This window comes from Mustela nigripes, chromosome 3 (assembly GCF_022355385.1).
Source record: "Mustela nigripes isolate SB6536 chromosome 3, MUSNIG.SB6536, whole genome shotgun sequence".
In the NCBI taxonomy this organism is placed as follows: Eukaryota; Metazoa; Chordata; class Mammalia; order Carnivora; family Mustelidae; genus Mustela; species Mustela nigripes.
Window position 1 is genome coordinate 62,835,472 of NC_081559.1, and position 19,769 is coordinate 62,855,240.

Here is a 19,769-nt window from a genome sequence, read left to right on the forward strand (position 1 = left end):
GCCAAAATAAATGAAAGACCATCCAAACAGAAAAGAAACAGATGTTTCAAGGACTATGTCAATATCTAACAAGCTAGCTGGCTAGATATAAAAAGATCTAGATATAACACCAGGGAAAATCAAGAATATATTGCTTCCACAAAACAAGAATATGATTCTATAAAAAGGAAAGATTACAGAAAAATAAAGCTCTCAGACATTTGAAACATGATTACATATTTTAAAAATCTCTGAGAGGGCTTGAGGATAAAATCTGATGGAATCTTTCAGAGCATAGAGCAAAAATACAAAGTAGAAAATATAAAAGGAAAGATGAAACACAACAATTTAATAGAGTATCAGACCAACAGAAGGTCAAAAAGTAAATAGTGAAACAAAAGGAAGGACATTATAGAAGTTAATTTCCCAGAGCCAAAGAGAGGAAATATCTTCAGAATAAAAGGACCCATGAAACATTGATTTATTCAAACAAGTTGTGCTTTTGTTGAGCAGACAGCATGATGTAATAGTAACAATAATAACTAGCATTCCTTACTGTTTATTGTGTGCCATTTTCTGTGCCCAATGTTTAGCCCTCTTTTGTAGTTAGGAAAATGAAGACTTACAGAGGTTAAATCATTTGCTCAAAGTTACTTGGCTAATAAGTAGTGGAGCTAGGTCTAGACATTAATCTCCCCACTCTAACACAACAGCAATAGAGCTTTCTTTATTGCCACCTGATCTCACCTACTTGTGTAGATTGTCCAGTTCAACCATAATTTTGCACTTCCACCAATCTTCTTTGAAGACTAAAATATTCATTTTAGTTCACACTAAAATGCTCATATAGGCAGAGCATGCCTGGCTTCTTTTCCTGTGAAAACGAATTCTTTCACAACACCCTCCTGAGTCCATACATAAATTGGTCATAAAGAGGCCACCAGACACCACCTACCTCATCAACTAAAGTCATTGTAGACTCAAATCTGAATAAATTTCTTTTTTTCCTTTTGATTGATACCTGTAACAGTTGCGTAGTTTTTAGACATAGTGTGAGAATCTTTGTAGCAATTTTTATAGTATGTATTATTGTTAGTCAGCCAATTTAAATCAGTAAAGGATGCCATTTCCCCCTACTTTGAGCTGTCTTCAATATTCTAGAGTCAGTCATATATATGTATATTTGTAGGTGTTTTTAAGTGGAAATGATTATATAACTTCTTCCATTTCTCAGCTATCATCTTTCTTCACTCCGGATAGCCACCCTGGGTAATCTTAACCACTTGGAGAACATTTATTATATATGTTAATGCTTATAATATCTTTGTCATACCGATTCTCTCTCCTGACCATCAACCCACATATTGAACAGGTAACACCACTTCCGTTCTCCCCATGTACCCAAACTCATGACATCTGATGCCTTTTATGTTCTGTTCCAAGACTCCATGCTCAATATCTTCACTACCCTTTGTTCAAGTGAAGCTATAATTTATCTTTGTCAATTTCCTCCTTATCAAACTTAGTCTGTAATCAGTCAAACCAGTCTTAGTTGATTATCATATAATCTCTCTTAACTTTGTCTATTACTCTCCATTCCTACAGTCAGTTTTACTAGATGTAGTCTGTCCTCTTTCCTAAATCAGATATACCTATGTTCCTTTCTGGACAAAGCTGAGTGAATCTAATAAAATACAAGTCTTACCTAGAAGTCTCCTTTGATGGCTCCCTAACCCCCTAAAGAAAGACAAAACTCCTCAATGTGGCAAGACAAGACAAAACAAAATATCATAATTCAGTTACGTCCCACCATTTTGCTGTATCTTTTTAAAATTCATACTGGATACATACCCATATGTACCCAGTGTTACAATCAGAGAAAACATTGATTTATTCAAACAAGTTGTACTTTTGCCTCTTTATTCCTCTGAGAAACAGCTTCCCAGGTAGAATTAGATGAGATGATGTTTACTGGAGGAAATGTCTGTGATGAATGAAAGGGAGAAAGCAGATGTAGTAGGCAAGGAGCGCATTCAGGTCTGGCATCTGTAGATGAAAGGAGAGAAGCATTCCCAGCCCACAACACAGTTCAAGTAGGTTTCAGCCAAGCTAATGGGGAGTCCTTGAACCAAAATTACCCATTAAAGGAGTCCAGTGATCCTTCCAAATGAAAGTACACTGGCACCCCCATCATGCTCAGTCACTGGCTGGGAGTAAGACAGAGGAGATGTAGCTTGGTTGCCAGCCTGTTAGATGGTGGTGGTTCCAACAGGCTGGCAAACCATGTTGTCATTCAGCTACCTCTGATTTTTAGGTTATTACATTCATTATCGTCTCCTGAATCCTGACAGTTAAGCAATGCCACCTCGTCCCTAATACTGAGATGGAGGTGTTATCCCCATGGATGTTAATCACTTTAGCTCTGTGGCTGCCTTTCCTAGCATCATCCCTGGCCTACAGAGGAGCATCACCACTAAGCTCCTTAATGATGCCAATGCATTCTCTCTCCAGTGCATTCTCAATGGCCATGGTGAATTCTGTGTTCTCTGGGCCCTCCTGTAGAACATAATGCCCTAGGAAGTCTTCTGGCCTCATACAATATATTTAGTCTAGTATGCACAATTCCCTCACTTCTGCTCATTCCTCTATCATCCGCCAGTGCAAATCAAGCATTTCTATTTTGGTCCGCATGGGGAATAACCTCTTCAGGCCTGTAAGAACCACCCAAGCAAAAAATTTGCCTCATACCCTAGGGTAATGCAGGGTGTTAAATCCTGCACCCCCCAAAAGTGCTCCCCAAGTAAATAAGTTCTTGATTACTTATCCTTACATCTCACCCCATTAATAAGATGTGTTCAAAATTGAATCCCAGTGTGTGCTAATACTCACATTTCCTTCATTGTGTTCTATTTTTCCTCCCTTAAGTGTTGGGATTTAACCCTAGTTATCACCCTGGTAGCCAGGGAAGAAAGTAGGTACAGCTCCTGAAGGATGCCTTGTTGTCTTGAAGGGGAGAAGCCACCATAGCATCTTCTAGCACAGCAGATGTCCTACCCCTTACTAGGAAGAGGAGAACCCCTGTTGCAAACTCTGCTAGATCAGGGGATTCTTCATGCCAGCATACCCAGGGACATTCTTTTATCCCCCAAACCATCCTAACAAGAGTTGTGAATTCAGCGTAAAGGATCGACCTTGCCTGAACATTTGGACATCCATGGAACTCTATAAATCTAAATATCAAGTCATGACTGGATCCAGCTGGGTCCATAGTTGCACTTCAGGAGACAAAGCTCTTTGCAGCCTCTAGACCTCACATGTAGACTGTTACTGCTTGCTAACATTCCTTGGTTTCTCATCATTCCCATGCAAGAAGTCAACTCAGTGTAGCATTAACCAGCCAACTCTGAGGTTCTTGTAGGAACTGTTGCCTCCATACTTTTTAAACTTTTCAGTCTTTGCACCTTCATGGGGCTTCCCTTGTACCAGGGCATTCTCTCAGGTTACCTTCAGTGAAATCATCAGCAGTTAGGCCACTTCATTTGCCAAGGGCTAACCATACCCGAATACCACTCAGGATGGTGTCCTCTTTACTTACCATGCTACGAGTGAGCCTGTCCCCAAACCCCATTTTCCTTGACCACTCTCAGTGTCACTTGTGTTCATTCAGATTTTCCAAGCAGTTTCCAATAGAGGATAGTCATAAAAGAAATATTTTGAGGGTAAAAAATATGAAAAATTAAAGGGGAGAAAGAAGAAATGAAAAACAATTCAGTACATGGCGAGAGGTCTGCCCTGAGAAAAGAGAGTGGGGAGGAAGGAGGACCTGGAAGATTCTGTCTTTGGCACCATTCTAAGAAAGCTTAGATTTCTAAGAGAAGTGGAGCCAAAGTCATCCCTTAGAAGAATCACAAATCCCACAGGAATGGACCTGAACAAGGTCCCCACGGCTCTCAGTTTTGGACTTTGAAGAGGCCAAGAAAAACATGGTTTCTTTTTAAATAGAGTCATGAGTCCAGCTGGGGCTCTCAGTCAGCTCTGCTCCCTGCAATGCAAGATGTGAACAGTGTGTTTTCTTGGCCAGCAGAGACATGAAGCACCATTTCCTACCACTGCTGACATTTACCAATAATTCAAAAATTGACTTACTATTTATTTCCACTGGGGAAATTTTGCTTCTCTCTTCCCTTCTCTTTCTCTGTTTCCTTACAAAGTTACAAAACTTTTCATAAGTCCCCCAGGATCCCAATGTACACCAAAGTCAGCTTGCTTTGATCTTTGATGTGAACGCCTGGAAGGCAAGGGTTTTCTTTTCTTTTTTTTTTTTTTTTCCTTTTTTAATTTTTGCATTCTTACAGTCTACCATAGTTCTTAGGATTGGTAAATGCTAAACAAGTATTTGCTGAATGAATAAATACATGCACAAGGGACCAAAGGAGGTCTACTTAGGTTAGGTGTTGAAAAACCTGAATACCACAGTGATGAAGACAAAGTACCAAGTAAACTCTAAAATCTCCCTGTAAACAGTGAAATATTTTTAACTTCCTGCGATGGTTTAGACTTAAAACTTTGAAATAATTTAAGAAGTAGATGACTCCTTAAGGCACCATTCACTCCTTGCTGTTATCAACGTCTGAGAGGCAACCTATAAAGAAAAAGTTAAAAGTTTGTATTTTAAACTAATAACAAAATACACACTCTGACTGCAATAGTGACCCCAATAATAATACCATGAATGACAAAGGTTAGAGGAAATAAGTTACCATGGAGAGGGTAAGAATGGATAATATTATTAAAAAGAATGAGAATTTGGGAGAAATATAAATATAGAGAGACTTGACCTCTTTGCTACAAATCTAATCTCTGGGGCAGTGTGATTGTCAGGAATTTTGTCTTCATTAAAGAAGAAATTCAAAGTGAAAAAGAACAAGGCAATAAAGCAAATGTCAAACATCCCCAATTAGCCAGCCAGGGTTAAGACCTTCAGTCTTGAATTAAACTCAGATTTGCAGTGTTTGCATTCATTTTTTTTTTTTTTTAACTGAGAAGTGGCAATATGTTCAGAAGATTTTTCCATTGATTAAAGCAAATTTAATTTTTAAACTATTTTCATAACCTTGAGTTTTTATTAGTAAGACATTTGACAAAAATATCAGGAAATGAGTTATATACTTCAGAGGTTATGGATTCCTAAAGTTATTATACTTTCCCCATCTGAGAAAAATATCACATTTTTATTAATACATAAAAATGAGATACATTTTATATCAGTCATTTCTATTGCCAGTCTAAATGTTTCTATTTGTAGTGAGATGATTTTTTTTTTTAAAGCTTGTATTTTTACTTTCTGTTTTTCAAAAAACTTATTGTGTGGCTCACAAAAAAAAATGCATTATTAGCTTTTAGGGAATAAATTCTAATATCACTCATTCTTTGAAGCATAATCAAAGTATGTCCTCTGATGATATTGTCCATCTATATTTAGAAATTGTGTTTCAATTTTCATAGGCTGTATTCAACCAAAATTAAAAGTGAAAAAAGAAATCCAGGATGAAAGAACATGTAGATGATCCTAAAAATTAACACTACAACCTTCATTTTTATGTCATCTATCAGGCAAAAGTTCATTAACGAAGTTTTTAGTTACTTAAATAATTGCTAAAAATATATTTATATAATATTTAAACATAACATTTGTTAATAGTCAAAGATACATAATAACCTACAAGTTCCTGTCACCAAAGGCCAAAGTTATTTAATCTTTTTAAAATGAACTCACATGAGTGTATATGTAGGTATATAGAGTATATTATATATATTATTATATATTATTACATATCATATTATATACACACACACATACTATGGTATATAATATATAACACCATGTCTTGTTTTTTTTTTTTTTAGGATTTTTTCTTTATTGGGGCACCTGGGTGGCTCAGTGGGTTAAAGTCTCTGCCTTTAGCTCAGGTCATGATCCCAGGGTCCTGGGGTCAAGCCCCACATTGGGCTCTCTGCTCAGCAGGGAGCCTGCTTCCCTTCCTCTCTCTGCCTTTCTCTGTGCCTACTTGTGATCTCTGTTGGTCAAATAAATAAAAAAAACTTTAAAAAAAGATTTTTTAGGGGCGCTGGGGTGGCTCAGTGGGTTAAGGTCTCTGCCTTCGGCTCAGGTCACAATCTCAGGGTTCTGGGATCAAGCCCCACATGAGGCTTTCTGTTTAGCGGGGAGCCTACTTCCCCCTCTCTCTCTGCCTGCCTCTCTGCCTACTTGTGATCTCTCTCTCTGTCAAGTAGATGAATAAAATCTTAAAAAAAAAAAAAAAAGATTTGTTATTTATTTATTTGACAGAGAAAAAGCACAAGTAAGTATAATTTATTTACTTGTTGTTGAGTAGAACCAACCCACTAATCCAGTGGTCTTCAAAGTTTATTTCTCAGATTTTTATGTTGACAAGGGTGGTCCAAGTAAATGTGTCTCCAAATCACTTTCTAATTCTTCCAGAGCCTCATTGTCACCCCTGGATGCATGTTAGAATCACTTAAAAGGATTATTATTTTTATTTTTTTAAAAGATTTTATTTATTTATTTGAGGAAGAGACCGAGAGTGTGGGAAAGTGGGGGAAGGGGCAGAGGGAAAAGGTGAGAGAGAATCTCAGGCAGACTGTGCTTAGCCAGGAGCACATGCAGGGCTTGATCTCAGGACCTAGAGACCATGATCTGAGCTAAAATCAAGAGTCGGACACTTAACTGAAGGAGTCCCCAGGCACCCCTATTATTTTTAATTGTCCATGAGCAAATCTGCTTTCCATGCTCTTAAAACTTCCTAGATGATTCTCACATAAAATCATTTTGACACCCATCATGCCAGAGAAGCTGTGCTTTCAGATTTTTTTGCAGTGTGATTCCTGGCACAATCTTGTTTGAATAAATCATCCCACTGCAAAAGTTTCCATGTTATGCTTTATTGCTCTATCTGCAATGTAGTTCTTTTGCCAATGACTTCAATAATTTTTGCAGGAAAAGTTCTATGGATATATAACTATTTACTAATTATATTCTGATATTTCTGTTCCCAAAGTATATTATTTTTATTGTATTGTGGTAGTTGAAAATTTATTATTAGTAATACTGAACTTTGTTAAAGCTCTTACTTTTGAAATAGTCCTTTCAAGCTCCCTATTCCCTTTTTTTTTAATTGGTAGTTTCTAAAATTTGTTGGACACTTTTCTTTTAAAAATTGCCATTATAGGGACACCTGGGTGGCTCAGTTGGTTAAGCAGCTGGGCTCAGGTCATGATCCCAGCGTCCTGAGATCGAGTCCCACATCGGGCTCCTTGTTCCGCAGGGAGCCTGCTTCTCCCTCTGCCTCTGCCTTCCACTCTGTCTGCCTGTGCTCACTCTCCCCCCCCCCCCTCTCTGACAAATAAATAAATAAAATCTTTAAAAAAAAATTGCCATTATAGGGTGCCTAGGTGTCTCAGTTGGTTAAGTGTCTGCCTTCAGCTCAAGTCATGATCCCAGGGTCCTGGGATTGAGCCCCAAGTTGGGCTTCCTGCTTAGCAGGGAGTCTCCTTCTCTCTCTCCCTCTGCCACTGTCCCCCCTTCATTCATGCTCTCTCTCTCTCACTCTTAATAAATAAATAAAATCTTTTTTTAAATTGCTATTATAAAAATGATTCATTATTATATGAAAAATCTGCAAAATTGGTATCAACTTCCTTATTTTTTTTTTAGATTTATTTTGTCTCATCATATTAGTTCTTTTAATTTTAAAAGTTATAGAAGTAAAGGTCCAAAATACAGGATAAAAATGAAATGTTAATAACTTATTCACATCTTATATGTTAATGACCACCACAATAGCTTGCTGTACTTGAAGAACTTTTCAAAGCAGCCCTAAAATCCCATAATCAAGATTGTAATATGAACCTTTTAATTTTTTTCTCCTAGACCATACACATACACACAAATGTACAAAGGTTAATATGGAATATTCTAATAGATGATAGAGTAATAGTATCTAAACTTATGGTGGTAGCAGAATTTGGGTTCCTGAGACAACACCAAATCCTATGGAAACATCAAAACTTTCCAAATAGAACAAAAAATCAACATTATAAAAATTTAATGGCAGATAACCTGAAAATAAAGCTTTGTAAAATACATTAAATATGAGTAGTTTATTTAATCAATACTACCCTATATTTATTGAGTGCATATTGCTGGATATTATTCCATTAATTTATTTAATTTCCCTAAAGCATACCCATCATATATTATGTGTCCATTCTTATAGTCAAGAAAACAGAGGTATGAAAATGTTAAAAACATCCACAAAATGAACACCACAAAATTATTTAATTAGTAAGTGACAGAGCTGGAGTTTGTACCAACATATATTGGTTTCAATCATTGGGTTCTTAATCACACCACTCTTCCACAAGGGTCAGGAGTCACAGATACTCCTCTAGAGGCAAGTATAAAAAACCATAAGCAGATAAATCTAAAACAAATGAACTAGTGACAATCCAATTTGAAAAAAATCCAAACTTTACTTCTAAACAAATAATTGCAAGTTAAAACACCAGGTTCTTGTTCCTGTAATAATTGTCTAGTAAATATTAAAAGTGATGGTAAAGGTATAGTAAAATGAGATTTCACACACTAATGGTAGGAGGAGAATAAACTGTTATAACTTTTTTGGAAAGTGATTTGATACTTTAAAAAACATTTTGTTCTTTCTTACATTAACTCTACAAGCATAGTTCACATTATGATAAAACCTATTCAATATAGTTTTATTAAAATATTAAACATTTTCCAATTACAAATGTTAGACAATAAGGAAATTGTTGATTTAAATTATGGTAGTATTTACTCTATGCCAGGCATTTTATTAAGTACTTTATTTGCATATTTCATTTATTTCTCACAAACATATATGACCTACTAACTACAATTATAGGTAAAAAACCTAAAACCAAACGATATTATGTATTACATGATCAGTGACATAAGAAATGTTATAAATACTAAATAAGGAATCAAGATAAAAAACTGCATGTAGAAAATTATCTTAACTCTATGAAAATATGGGAAAAATCTATGATTGCAATAAGCCAAATTTGCAATTATATAAAAAAAGCAAGCATTGTTATTTCTAAATTTCTAAATGTTTCTGATGATTTTTCTTTTTTTCAAAAGCTTTTTCTATATTTTAAATTTTCCTTCAATCAGATATATCTTTTTTGAGGCAGAAAAATAACAAGGTAAATTAAATTAAAGTAACACATTGGATGAAACCTAATCTTTGCAAACATAGAGAAAAGAGAAGTTTGCCAAAGTGTTTCAATTTGTGTATAGAAGTAATTTCAAGACAGGGGCACCTGCGTGGTTTAGTGGGTTAAAGCCTCTGCCTTCAGCTCAGGTCATGATTCCAGGGTCCTATGATGGAGCCCCGCATGGAACCCTGCAGCGAGCTCTCTGCTCAGCAGGGAGCCTGCTTCCTCCTCTCTCTGTCTGCTTTGATCTCTGTCAAATAAATAAATAAAATCTTCTAAAATATATTTTTGATACAAATATTTTTATTTTATTTAAGAAATTTCACATAATTCAACATCAGCTCTATAATATATGACTGTATTTCCTTTGGCGTTGTAAGAATTTTAAAATGAAAAATTTAAATTTCTTGCATTGCTATCTTTATAGCTCAGAGTTGCTACTGTTTATAACTATCTTGATTTAGGATTATGTAAAATTTACTAACTTTATTATTTACATCATCTTCTCAATTGTCAATGAAGCTCAAAAAGGCCCTAAAAATCGGTCAAGTATGCCATACTTACCTATAAGTACAAACTTTTTATAACATACTTTATTTTCATCTTGTTCCAGTCAGTATCCATAAAGATTATTGTGCATTAAATGATCATTAAAATCCGTGAATAGTGGATGTAAACATTATCGTACGTAATAAGATTAAGCTCTTGTCCCAGAAATTCTATTTAGAGCAATCTTAGTTTTTGAATTTTTTATCTTTGTTATTGAAATAAATTATAAAATTAATGAGACAAATCCCTTTCTTGTTTTTCTTTCATTTTCCATTGTATAAATAGTAAACCTAGAACAATAAATGCTAATATTTATTATTTAATTTTTAAAAATAGAGTCTTCATTATATTCATACTAATAGCTTGAAATGTAATCTCAGTGATTTAGGGATAATTGTTAGTGGCACAGTACTCATGACCTTGGAAACTTTGACTAATCTGGTTGTAAAACTCAGAATATTAAAGCATTGATAAGGATTTAAGAATTGTGTGTGTGGTTGTGTGTAGGCACAGAGTAAGTCTACAGGGAACCACTCAAGTTAGTCAAATCACTAAGAAACAAAACCAAACCAAAAAAAATGTACTGACATGTTCAGTTAAATTTCTTTTCTCAAAATAGTTGAACACACCAAATTTTCCTAACAAAATTTATTTTCAACATAAAAATATTAATTCCTTGAATCACTGTCATGTAATACCTTTCCAAGGAACATTCACTGTATTATTCGATTTGATTTTGACAAAAACTCAATATGGAAGATACACATACACATAAGTATACCTAATTTCAATAGAAGAAGGGCTTGTCACAAAATAAAGACAATTCTAAAGAGCAACAATAAATCTAACTTTGGCAAGTCCCAACCTTTGTGAGAAAAATACATTTGTTTCACTGGTTTTACTGTCCTTGTTTATAAAGACCTCTAATTTTCCTATATTCATCCATCCATTTATTCAATTATCTGCTCATTTATTCAACAGTATTTGCTATATGCCAGACACTGAAAGTCATTGCTAGGAAAATACACAGTAAAAAGTTGTAGAACCTCAGAATTCAGGTGTGAGAGAAAACAAGGTCAAGGAAACAATTATGAAGCAAGGTCAAGAGTAAATTGCAGGGAAAAGAACAAGTCTGTCTGGAGGGAGTTAAAGATAACTTCTCATTCCTATTGCTATGTGGTTGAGAGAAGAGGATTCCAAAAGATAGAACAATATGAAAGAGTCCACGAAAAAGTGGTATGGTGGGAATGTGTGCAAGGGGAGGAGTAGAGATAGTGAATGCCAAGGTTGGTACACTAGGGGAAATGACCTTGTACATCACACAGATTATTTGTGCTTTCTCCTGTAGGTGATAGGAGCTACAAAGAAGTATAAACATTTACATTATATTCTAATTCAATGCTTGGCTAATTTTAAGTTGTAACAATGTATTGGAGAACAATTTGATACTGTGTGTTTAGTTTGAAGAGACTCATAACTGAACAATTTCACCTGCAGATAAATACTCACTAAAAAAATCTCACACATAAGCCAAAAAAAAAAAAAAAAGGATAACTTGTATCATTGTTAACTATGGCACCCTCTGTATTACAGAAACAGAAAAAAACAAATATTTATTAGTAAGTAAACGATAAAATGTGGTATGTTCTATAATTTTTTAAAAATTTTATTTATTTATTTGACAGAGAGAGATACAATGAGAGAGGGATCACAAGCAGGGGGAGTAGGAGAGGGAGAAGCAGGCTTCCTGCTGATAATTACAGGGAGCCCAATGCAGGGCTTAATCCCAGGATCCTGGAATCATGACCAGAGCCAAAGGCAGACACTTCACAACTGAGCCACCTAGGAACCCCTAAAATGTGGTATGTTCTATAAAATGAATAGCAATGAAATATACTGAAAGGAGATAATCATATGATTATCTCAATACATTTCTAAAAGCATTGTATAATGTTCAACACGTATTTAGTATTTTTAAAAGTCAGCAAAATGTGAATAGAAAGAAATTTTCTAATTAATGAAGAAACTCAATAGTTAATGAAAAAAATATTAAGTGAAATCCCTGTAATAGGGAAAAAATACGGACATCTACTACTTCAACTACTGTTTACCATAGTATTACAGATTTTGATTAATATTGTTGTAAAGAAAAACAGAAGGGTAAAAATTAGAAAGGAAATGAAAAACTCATTTCCTGATGGTTTTCCTGTTGGTATGTACATCTATCTAAAATAATCAAAAGAAATAATAAATAGACTAATACAACTAATAAAATAATTCAATGAAATTTTAGACATTAATATTAATTACAAAACAGAGCTGACAGTCACAATCACCACTTACTTATGGTTAATGTCAGTTCTGATATGCCAGACATTTATTTTGTTAGTCTATGGCCATACAAAAGCACTTTTGAACTATTGTGAAAATAGTTCTACAGGGTTCAGTAATGAAAGCAATGAGGCAGAGTAAATTTAAAGGAATGCATAAATACAAACTTATAAATCTATCCTGACTAGATGTGTCCTTTTGTTTAGTAGTTGTTTAAGGTTAGCTTAACTTTACTATCACTATGTAACCTAACGAAACCTACCTAAATATTTTGTCAGGGCACCTGGGCAGCACAATCTATTAAGCAGTGGACTTTTAATTTGCTCAGGTCATAATGGGGGTCATGAGATGGAGCCTCGCCTTGGAATCTGGGCTCCATACTGAATGGTGGAGGCTGCTTGGGATTCTCTCTCCCTCTCCCTCTGCCCCTCCCTGCTTGTACTCTCTCTCTCTCTCTCTCAAAATAAAAATAAATTTTATCATAATTATCAATTTATAATATTGTTTAATATTATGGCTGTGAATGCTAACATTTATGAAAGACATTAACTTACCCTTTTTTAATTATAAAATTAGCAGCTCTTAAGTTCCAGAAATGGAATTTTTTGTTGTAGTTAGTGATACAAATACCTTAGCACTATTTCCTTACCAAAAAATGCATATTTTAATAGAACAAATAGAACAAATGGAAGTTAAGTGGAGAAGCTGGTACTTCCACTAACAAGCTTTCAAGGCTTATTACTTAAGCATTAGTGAAAAATTAATTTATCATTAAATATTTTTATTGAGCAACTTCTACATAATAACACTTTGTTAGGTGTTATGAAAGATACAAAATCATGTAAAATTTGGACTTTAGTCTCTATAGATCATACAATTTGAATGAACCATATATTTAATAAATCCTGTGAGTTTATTGGAGAAAGGTTTTTTTGGGGGGGGGCGGTTGGTTTTCTTTCTTTCTTTCGTTTTGTTTTTTTTTTTTTTTGGTATGCCAAAGTGTTTCAGGGGAATAGATGAGACAAAGGAAAACACTGATCATTATAGTAATACGTTATCCTAGAAAATTAATCCTTGAATCATTTCACTGAGGACACTATGCTGTGCAATATATTTACTTTGAAGATAGAACACTTGAAACACTGATGACCTTGCTTTATCATTAAAACAGAATTAGGACTATAAAAAGTATGCAAATAGGTACTGAAACAGAGTAACTTCTTATATGACCTGTCTGCCTACAAAGACATTCATTTTAAGATGTTTATTTAAAAAAAAAAAAAAGCTTAGGGTGCTTGGGTGGCTCAGTGGGGTTAAAGCCTCTGACTTTGGCTCAGGTCATGATCCAGGTCCTAGGATCGAGCCCTGCATCAGACTCTCTGCTCGGGGAGCCTGCCTCCCCTTCTCCCTCTGCCTGCCTCTCTGCTTACTTGTGATCTCTGTCTGTCAAATAAATAAAATCTTTATAATAAATAAATAAATAGCTTAGAGAGAAAGACATCTCAATAATACATAGGGATCATCAATTCATTTGGATAATTCCTCATAGTTTTGAAACACTTACCTAAAACTCATGTAATGATTTTAGGTCTGAAGGACTTTAGATATATCATTTTTTAGATAATGAAGGCTCAGAAAATTTACATGATTTTCTCAAATTCACACAAGTATTAAGTGATAAAACTTGAATGAGGTTGCTATATTAGTTACCTATCGTGCTGTAACAAAATACCTAAATACACAGTGATTAAACTAAAAGAGAAATATTTTCTGTCTCTCTCCATCTTACACACACACACACACTGCTAGAAGTGTTTTGAGTATTGCATTCAAATTATATCAATATTTTAATATTGATATATATATATATTTAATATAATAATAATATAATATATATATAAAATATAATATAATATATATATATATTTAATATAATATTAAATCTTCCATATTACAAATATGGTATACATCTTTCATTTGAGTCATCTTTAATTATTTTTGCAATAATTCTACAGTTTTCTCCATCTTCCACATCTTTTGGTAAAATTATTGTTTGGTATTTGGCATTTTTAATGTTATTATAAATGATAGGTTTATTTAAATTTCTTTTTGTAAATTTTTTTAGAAATTACTATTGTGTACTATATTGATTTGGGGGTATATTTTGCATATTCTAATTCATATTAGAATTCTAATTCATCTATCGATTCTAAAATTTTTCTGTATACAACAAATATGTTCTCTATGAAAATTACCATTTTCTTTTTTTCCCATCTCTGTAAATTTTTTCTTGCCATAAGGCCCTGGCTAGAACCTCTAGTACAATATTATATGGAAGTAATAGCTGGCATTCTTATCTCATTCCTGATCTCAAGAGGAAGGCTTTAAATATTTCACCATTAAATGTGATGTTTGCTATAGGTTTTTGTTAAGTACTTATGATTAATTTATGCTGTTTGATCATTCAATTTTGTTAAGATTTTTTTTTAATCATAAATGGGGCTTGAATTTTTTTAGGTTGGGCTGTGGCAGAGGGAGCGGGAAAGAGAGAATCTTAAGCCAGCTCCATGCCCAATGCAGAGCCTCAAATGGGGCTTGAGCTCATGAACCTGAGATTGTGACCTGAGCTGAAATCTACAATTAGCTGCTTAACCAACTGAGCCACCCAAATGCCCCAGAGCTGACATATTTTATCACAAAATTTTCCTTTTAAAATTATTACTTTAGTCAACCATATAATCCCTGGAATAAACTTTTATTCATGAATTATTTTTTATTATGTTTTTTAACATGTATTTTAAACCTCACAAGTCACTGTTTTCATTGATGTAATCATTTAACATTCTTTTTCTCCCTTCAGACACTAACCTCATTTCTTTTCTTTCTACTTTACTGCATTCTCATATTTCTCTCTACAATAGGTATTCTTCTTCCTATTGAAGAATTTGATTGAGGGTGATAAATTCTTGGGGTTTTGGTGGGGCTTTGAAAAATAGTGTGTCTAGAGATATTTTTCAGTTGCTTTTAGTATTGAATATTTTCCCTGTATATTGAATTTTTGAGTGGCAATTATTTTCTCTAATCACCTTTAATTTACTATTCCATTGCCATCTAGTTTTCATTGTTCTGTAGAAGATCAGTAGTAAATCTAATGATGATCTTTTATAATTAACTTGTCTTTTCTTTTTTCTAGTTTGTTTTAAATATTTATCTTTGTTTTTAAGTATTTTTACTCTGACTTTTCTAGGTATGGTTTTCTTTGATTAATACCACTTGAGGGTCTAGAATTTCTTCAACCTGTGGTTTTATGTGGGGGAGGGGAGCTTTTTTTTTTTTAAATCTTGGTAAAATTCTAACAACTTCTCTCCAAATATTGCTTCTAATCCATTCCTTCTCATCTCCCTAGTTGGCCTAATTATACAAGCCACATACATATTTACCGTGATTGATATGTCTCTTATATATTTTTTCTGAAATTTATTTGTATTTTCTGTACTCCAGATTATATTCTACTTCTTTATATTGATGTACACACTGGAAAAGAGTCTTCTTTCTGTGTGCCTGCTCTTTTCCTCCAGGATCTGTGCATGACATTCTGGCTGCTTTCATATCTGTGAATTCTGTTTTTATCTTCCCCAAAACTGTGGGATTGTTGAAAGCCCTACTGGTCTTTCAGCCTCTCAGCTGCTTCTCTCTGTCCAGCTTCTAGGTTCCTCTCCTAAACTAAAAGTAGTCTAATGCATGGAAACGAAAATTAGTATGCAAAGATTTGGGCTTACATTAGTGAGTTACTTTCTAAACATTTCCCCCCCATACTTCTGTCTCTTTCTCTCTCTCATTGTTTTTCTCTATTTCTGGCTCTTTTGATGTCTGACTCTAAGATGTCTTCAAACAGATTGATTTATTATTGGTCTTTGTTAGTTGTTCTCAGTGTCATTATTGGTCTGGTGCAAGCTTTGCCCCCTTGGCCAGAAATTGAACTACCTTTGATTTTTCAATTTGCTTTTATTTTAAAATTTTGTCTGTCTTTTGTTTACTACCAAATGAAAACCAACATGATATGTAGCTGATGAATGATATTACATTTGCTTTGTTTATATGAGGAAGTGGTGATGCAACATGGGGGCTTAAGTGGGTAGGAGAAGAATAAATGAAAGAAGATGGGATTGGGAGGGAGACAAACCATAAGTGACTCTTAATCTCACAAAACAAACTGAGGGTTGCTGGGGGGAGGGGGGTTGGGAGAAGGGGGTGGGATTATGGACATTGGGGAGGGTATGTGCTTTGGTGAGTGCTGTGAAGTGTGTAAACCTGGTGATTCACAGACCTGTACCCCTGGGGATAAAAATATATGTTTATAAAAAATAAAAAATTATATTAAAAAATATATATATATAGTGTTAACAGGACAGAATGTCATAGTTTCTATTTCTTAACTAGTTATTGTGTATTTCAGAGATATATTTTACAAATAATGGAGACTCTACACAGAAAAATCACATAATTAAGAAATGCACAGTTCAACTTACTCTTTCCTCAGTTCATAATCTGTTAAAACCCTTTAATGAATCCTAAATTTATATCTTTTGTGTCTATCTATTGAAAATTTTTAGCACAGGAATTATCTTTCCACATCCACAATAAAAACATTAGAATGTTTGAATTAGCTTTTATCTTTATTTCTGCTATTTTTGCTGGACATTTTTTGGGAAACATTAATTATTTTCAAGTGTCAATTAATTTCAAATGGAGAGAAAACCAAAATTAGAAGATAAATGAAAAATGATAGTGTGAGATAAAGTAAAAAGTAGTAATGTGAACTATGTGGTAGGAAGTTTCCTGCCAGGAGCCAGTGATGAACATAGTAGTCTTTGTTTCCTCTCAGCAAGGCGGCTATTTACAAGATGAAGGATTTAAGATTTCACATTCCCTCAGGCTTTGATTTGGAAGAAGCTATTTCAGGAATGAGTTTTAGATGCTAGCTGAGTTGCCACACATTATGGTATGGAACTTTTTTTCCACTTCAATACTTGGAATTTGAACAGCATCTGTCTTATCTATGCAGAATAGTGTTCTATGTGCTTTGAAAGCCAGTTGCCAGTTTACTTGATTTTTTGCTTTTCTTATTGTTCCTAATGTGACTAGTGATAGAGTAATTGCCACAAACCTGAGCTATTGTTCTGAAGTACAAGTTGCCTTTCAGCTGTTTACATATGTGATATAGATAGGATTTTAACAGTGATTCAATTTAATTTACAAGTCTCTCCAGACTACTTGGTTATCACAAATGTACATGATGGTCATAAGAAATCTGTGAAAACAGGAGCTCTAATGAACACATTTGAGAAATGTATGTGTGTGTGTGTGTATATATAGTTTATTTCATTAGCTAAGTGAAACCAAAGTGATGGTATGACAAGGGACTGTATACCTGGAAAGTCACTATGAGACAAAATAATGTAAATGAAATGATACTTGGACACAGAGTTGTTAAAATGGAACATATGCACTGGACCTGATAGCACCAAACAGGGAGTGCTAGAAAGAGCAATTTAATGGAAAAGAAGTCCTTAAATTTTTCTCAAAGATCGTATCACCAAAGTGAAAACTTTGTGAAACTAAGAGAATTGATCAAAAGATTAGAATCTGGTAAAATCAGGTTATTAATGGAACCAGAGGGTTAAGTGGGGGGGTGAAACAGAAAAGGAAGAAGACAGCAACAAGCAGATGTAAGTGGAAAAAATAGAATGGTTCAGAACTGACACTGTAAATATTGAGCACCTGCCAGCACATTTCTTATATTATTGCTCTGACTGCCTTGTTGGACAGCAGGGAAGAGGCTTAAAGGAGATGCACAACACCACTGAAATGATGCTCTGTTGTCTGTTGTAATGAGTTTAAACATTCTCTCCTGAAATTTAAACTTCCATAATACATATGCAAAGTTCTGTTTTTCTACATTCTCATAATTCCTCTTCAGGCATTTTAGTCACCAACAAACCACACTCCTCTCTGTTCAAGGAAAACACCTAGTGCCTTCTTTCCTTAGAGCCACCTTTCATACTGGTCATTGCCCTTCCTCCTCATACGTACACTTTCCAGACCTCCTTTGAATCCCAACCAAAATCTAATCTTTTCTACCAGGTAGTGTGAGAATTTTATGAGGCCTTCTGCATCTCACACTAGCCAGAAATGATGGGATCCATCGGATTCTAAAACTGTAAGACACTTGTGTCTTTATGTCCATATTTTTTTTAATTGCCTTAACATTAATAGTGTATGCATTACCTACCTTAATTTATTCTAATTTATTTGGTGACAGACACTATGGATTATATGTTTTGCGTTTTCCACAGTACTTATAAAAATAACTTGAACATAGTGGACACTAAACAAAAAAAAATGATATTCAACACATGAACAATGTACAGTTAGATCATTTAAACATGATCAACTATTTTATTGTGGGTTTTTAAAGAGTTTAGTTTACATATCATTTTATAACTTCTACTAAACATTTTTGAAATGTGTCCTTTTTTAAAAAAATTTTTTATTAACATGTAATATTTGCTTTAGGGGTACAGGTCTGTGAATCATTAGTATTACACAATTCACAGCATTTACCATAGCGCATACCCTCCCAAATGTCCATCACCCAACCACCCTAGCCCTCCCCACCCAGCAATCCTCAGTTTGTTTCCTGAGATTAAGAGTCTTTTATGGTTTGCTCTCCTCCCCAGTCCCATCTTGTTTCATTTTTTTCCTATCCCCCATGACCTAACCCCAATCCCCCACGACCCCCTACCCTTCCTCTCAAATTCCTCATATCAAAAAGATCATTGTTATGTATATGATCAAACAATGAAATGATCAAACAAATATGATCATTGTTTGAAATATGATAATTGTCTTTCTCTGATTGATTCATTTTGTTTAGCATAATACCCTCTAGTTCCATCCATGTTGTTGCAAATGGCACAATTTCATTTTTGATGGCTGCATAATATTCCATTTTGTGTGTGTGTGTGTGTGTGTGTGTGTGTGTGTATGTGTGTGCACGCGCGCGCACACCACATCTTCTTTATCCATTCATCTGTTGATGGACATCTAGGTTCTTCCCATAGTTTAGCTATTGTGGACATTGCTGCTATAAAAATTGAGGTGCAGATGCCCCTTCGGATCATCACATTTGTATCTTTAGAGTAAATAACCAGTAGTGTGATTGCTGGGTCATAGGGTAGCTCTACTTTCAACTTTTTGAGGAACCTCCATACAGTTTTCCAGAGTGGCTGCACCAGCTTGCATTCCCACCAACAGTGTAGCAGGGTTCCCCTTTCTCTGCACCCTTGCCAATGTCTGTCACTTCCTGACTTGTTAATTTTGGTCATTCTGACTAGTATAAGGTGTAGCTCACTGTGGTTTTGAGTTTGTATTTATCTGATGCTGAGTGATGTTGAGCGCTTTTTCATGTGTCTGTTGGTCATTTGGATGTCTTCTTTGCAGAAATGTCTGTTCATGTCTTTTGCCCATGAAATGTATTCATTTTAAGGCAACATATCCATTCTTAAAATCCTTAAAGCAGTATAGCAAAATGTTAATATCTGGATAAATCATGTTGTTATATTATT

The 19,769-nt window shown here is 34.5% G+C and overlaps 1 protein-coding gene across 1 annotated transcript in view; it reads left to right on the plus strand.

The window, feature by feature from the left end:
- XIRP2 (xin actin binding repeat containing 2) overlaps positions 1-19,769 on the plus strand; it is a 296,099-nt gene that overhangs the window by 104,458 nt on the left and 171,872 nt on the right. The window lies entirely within an intron of this gene.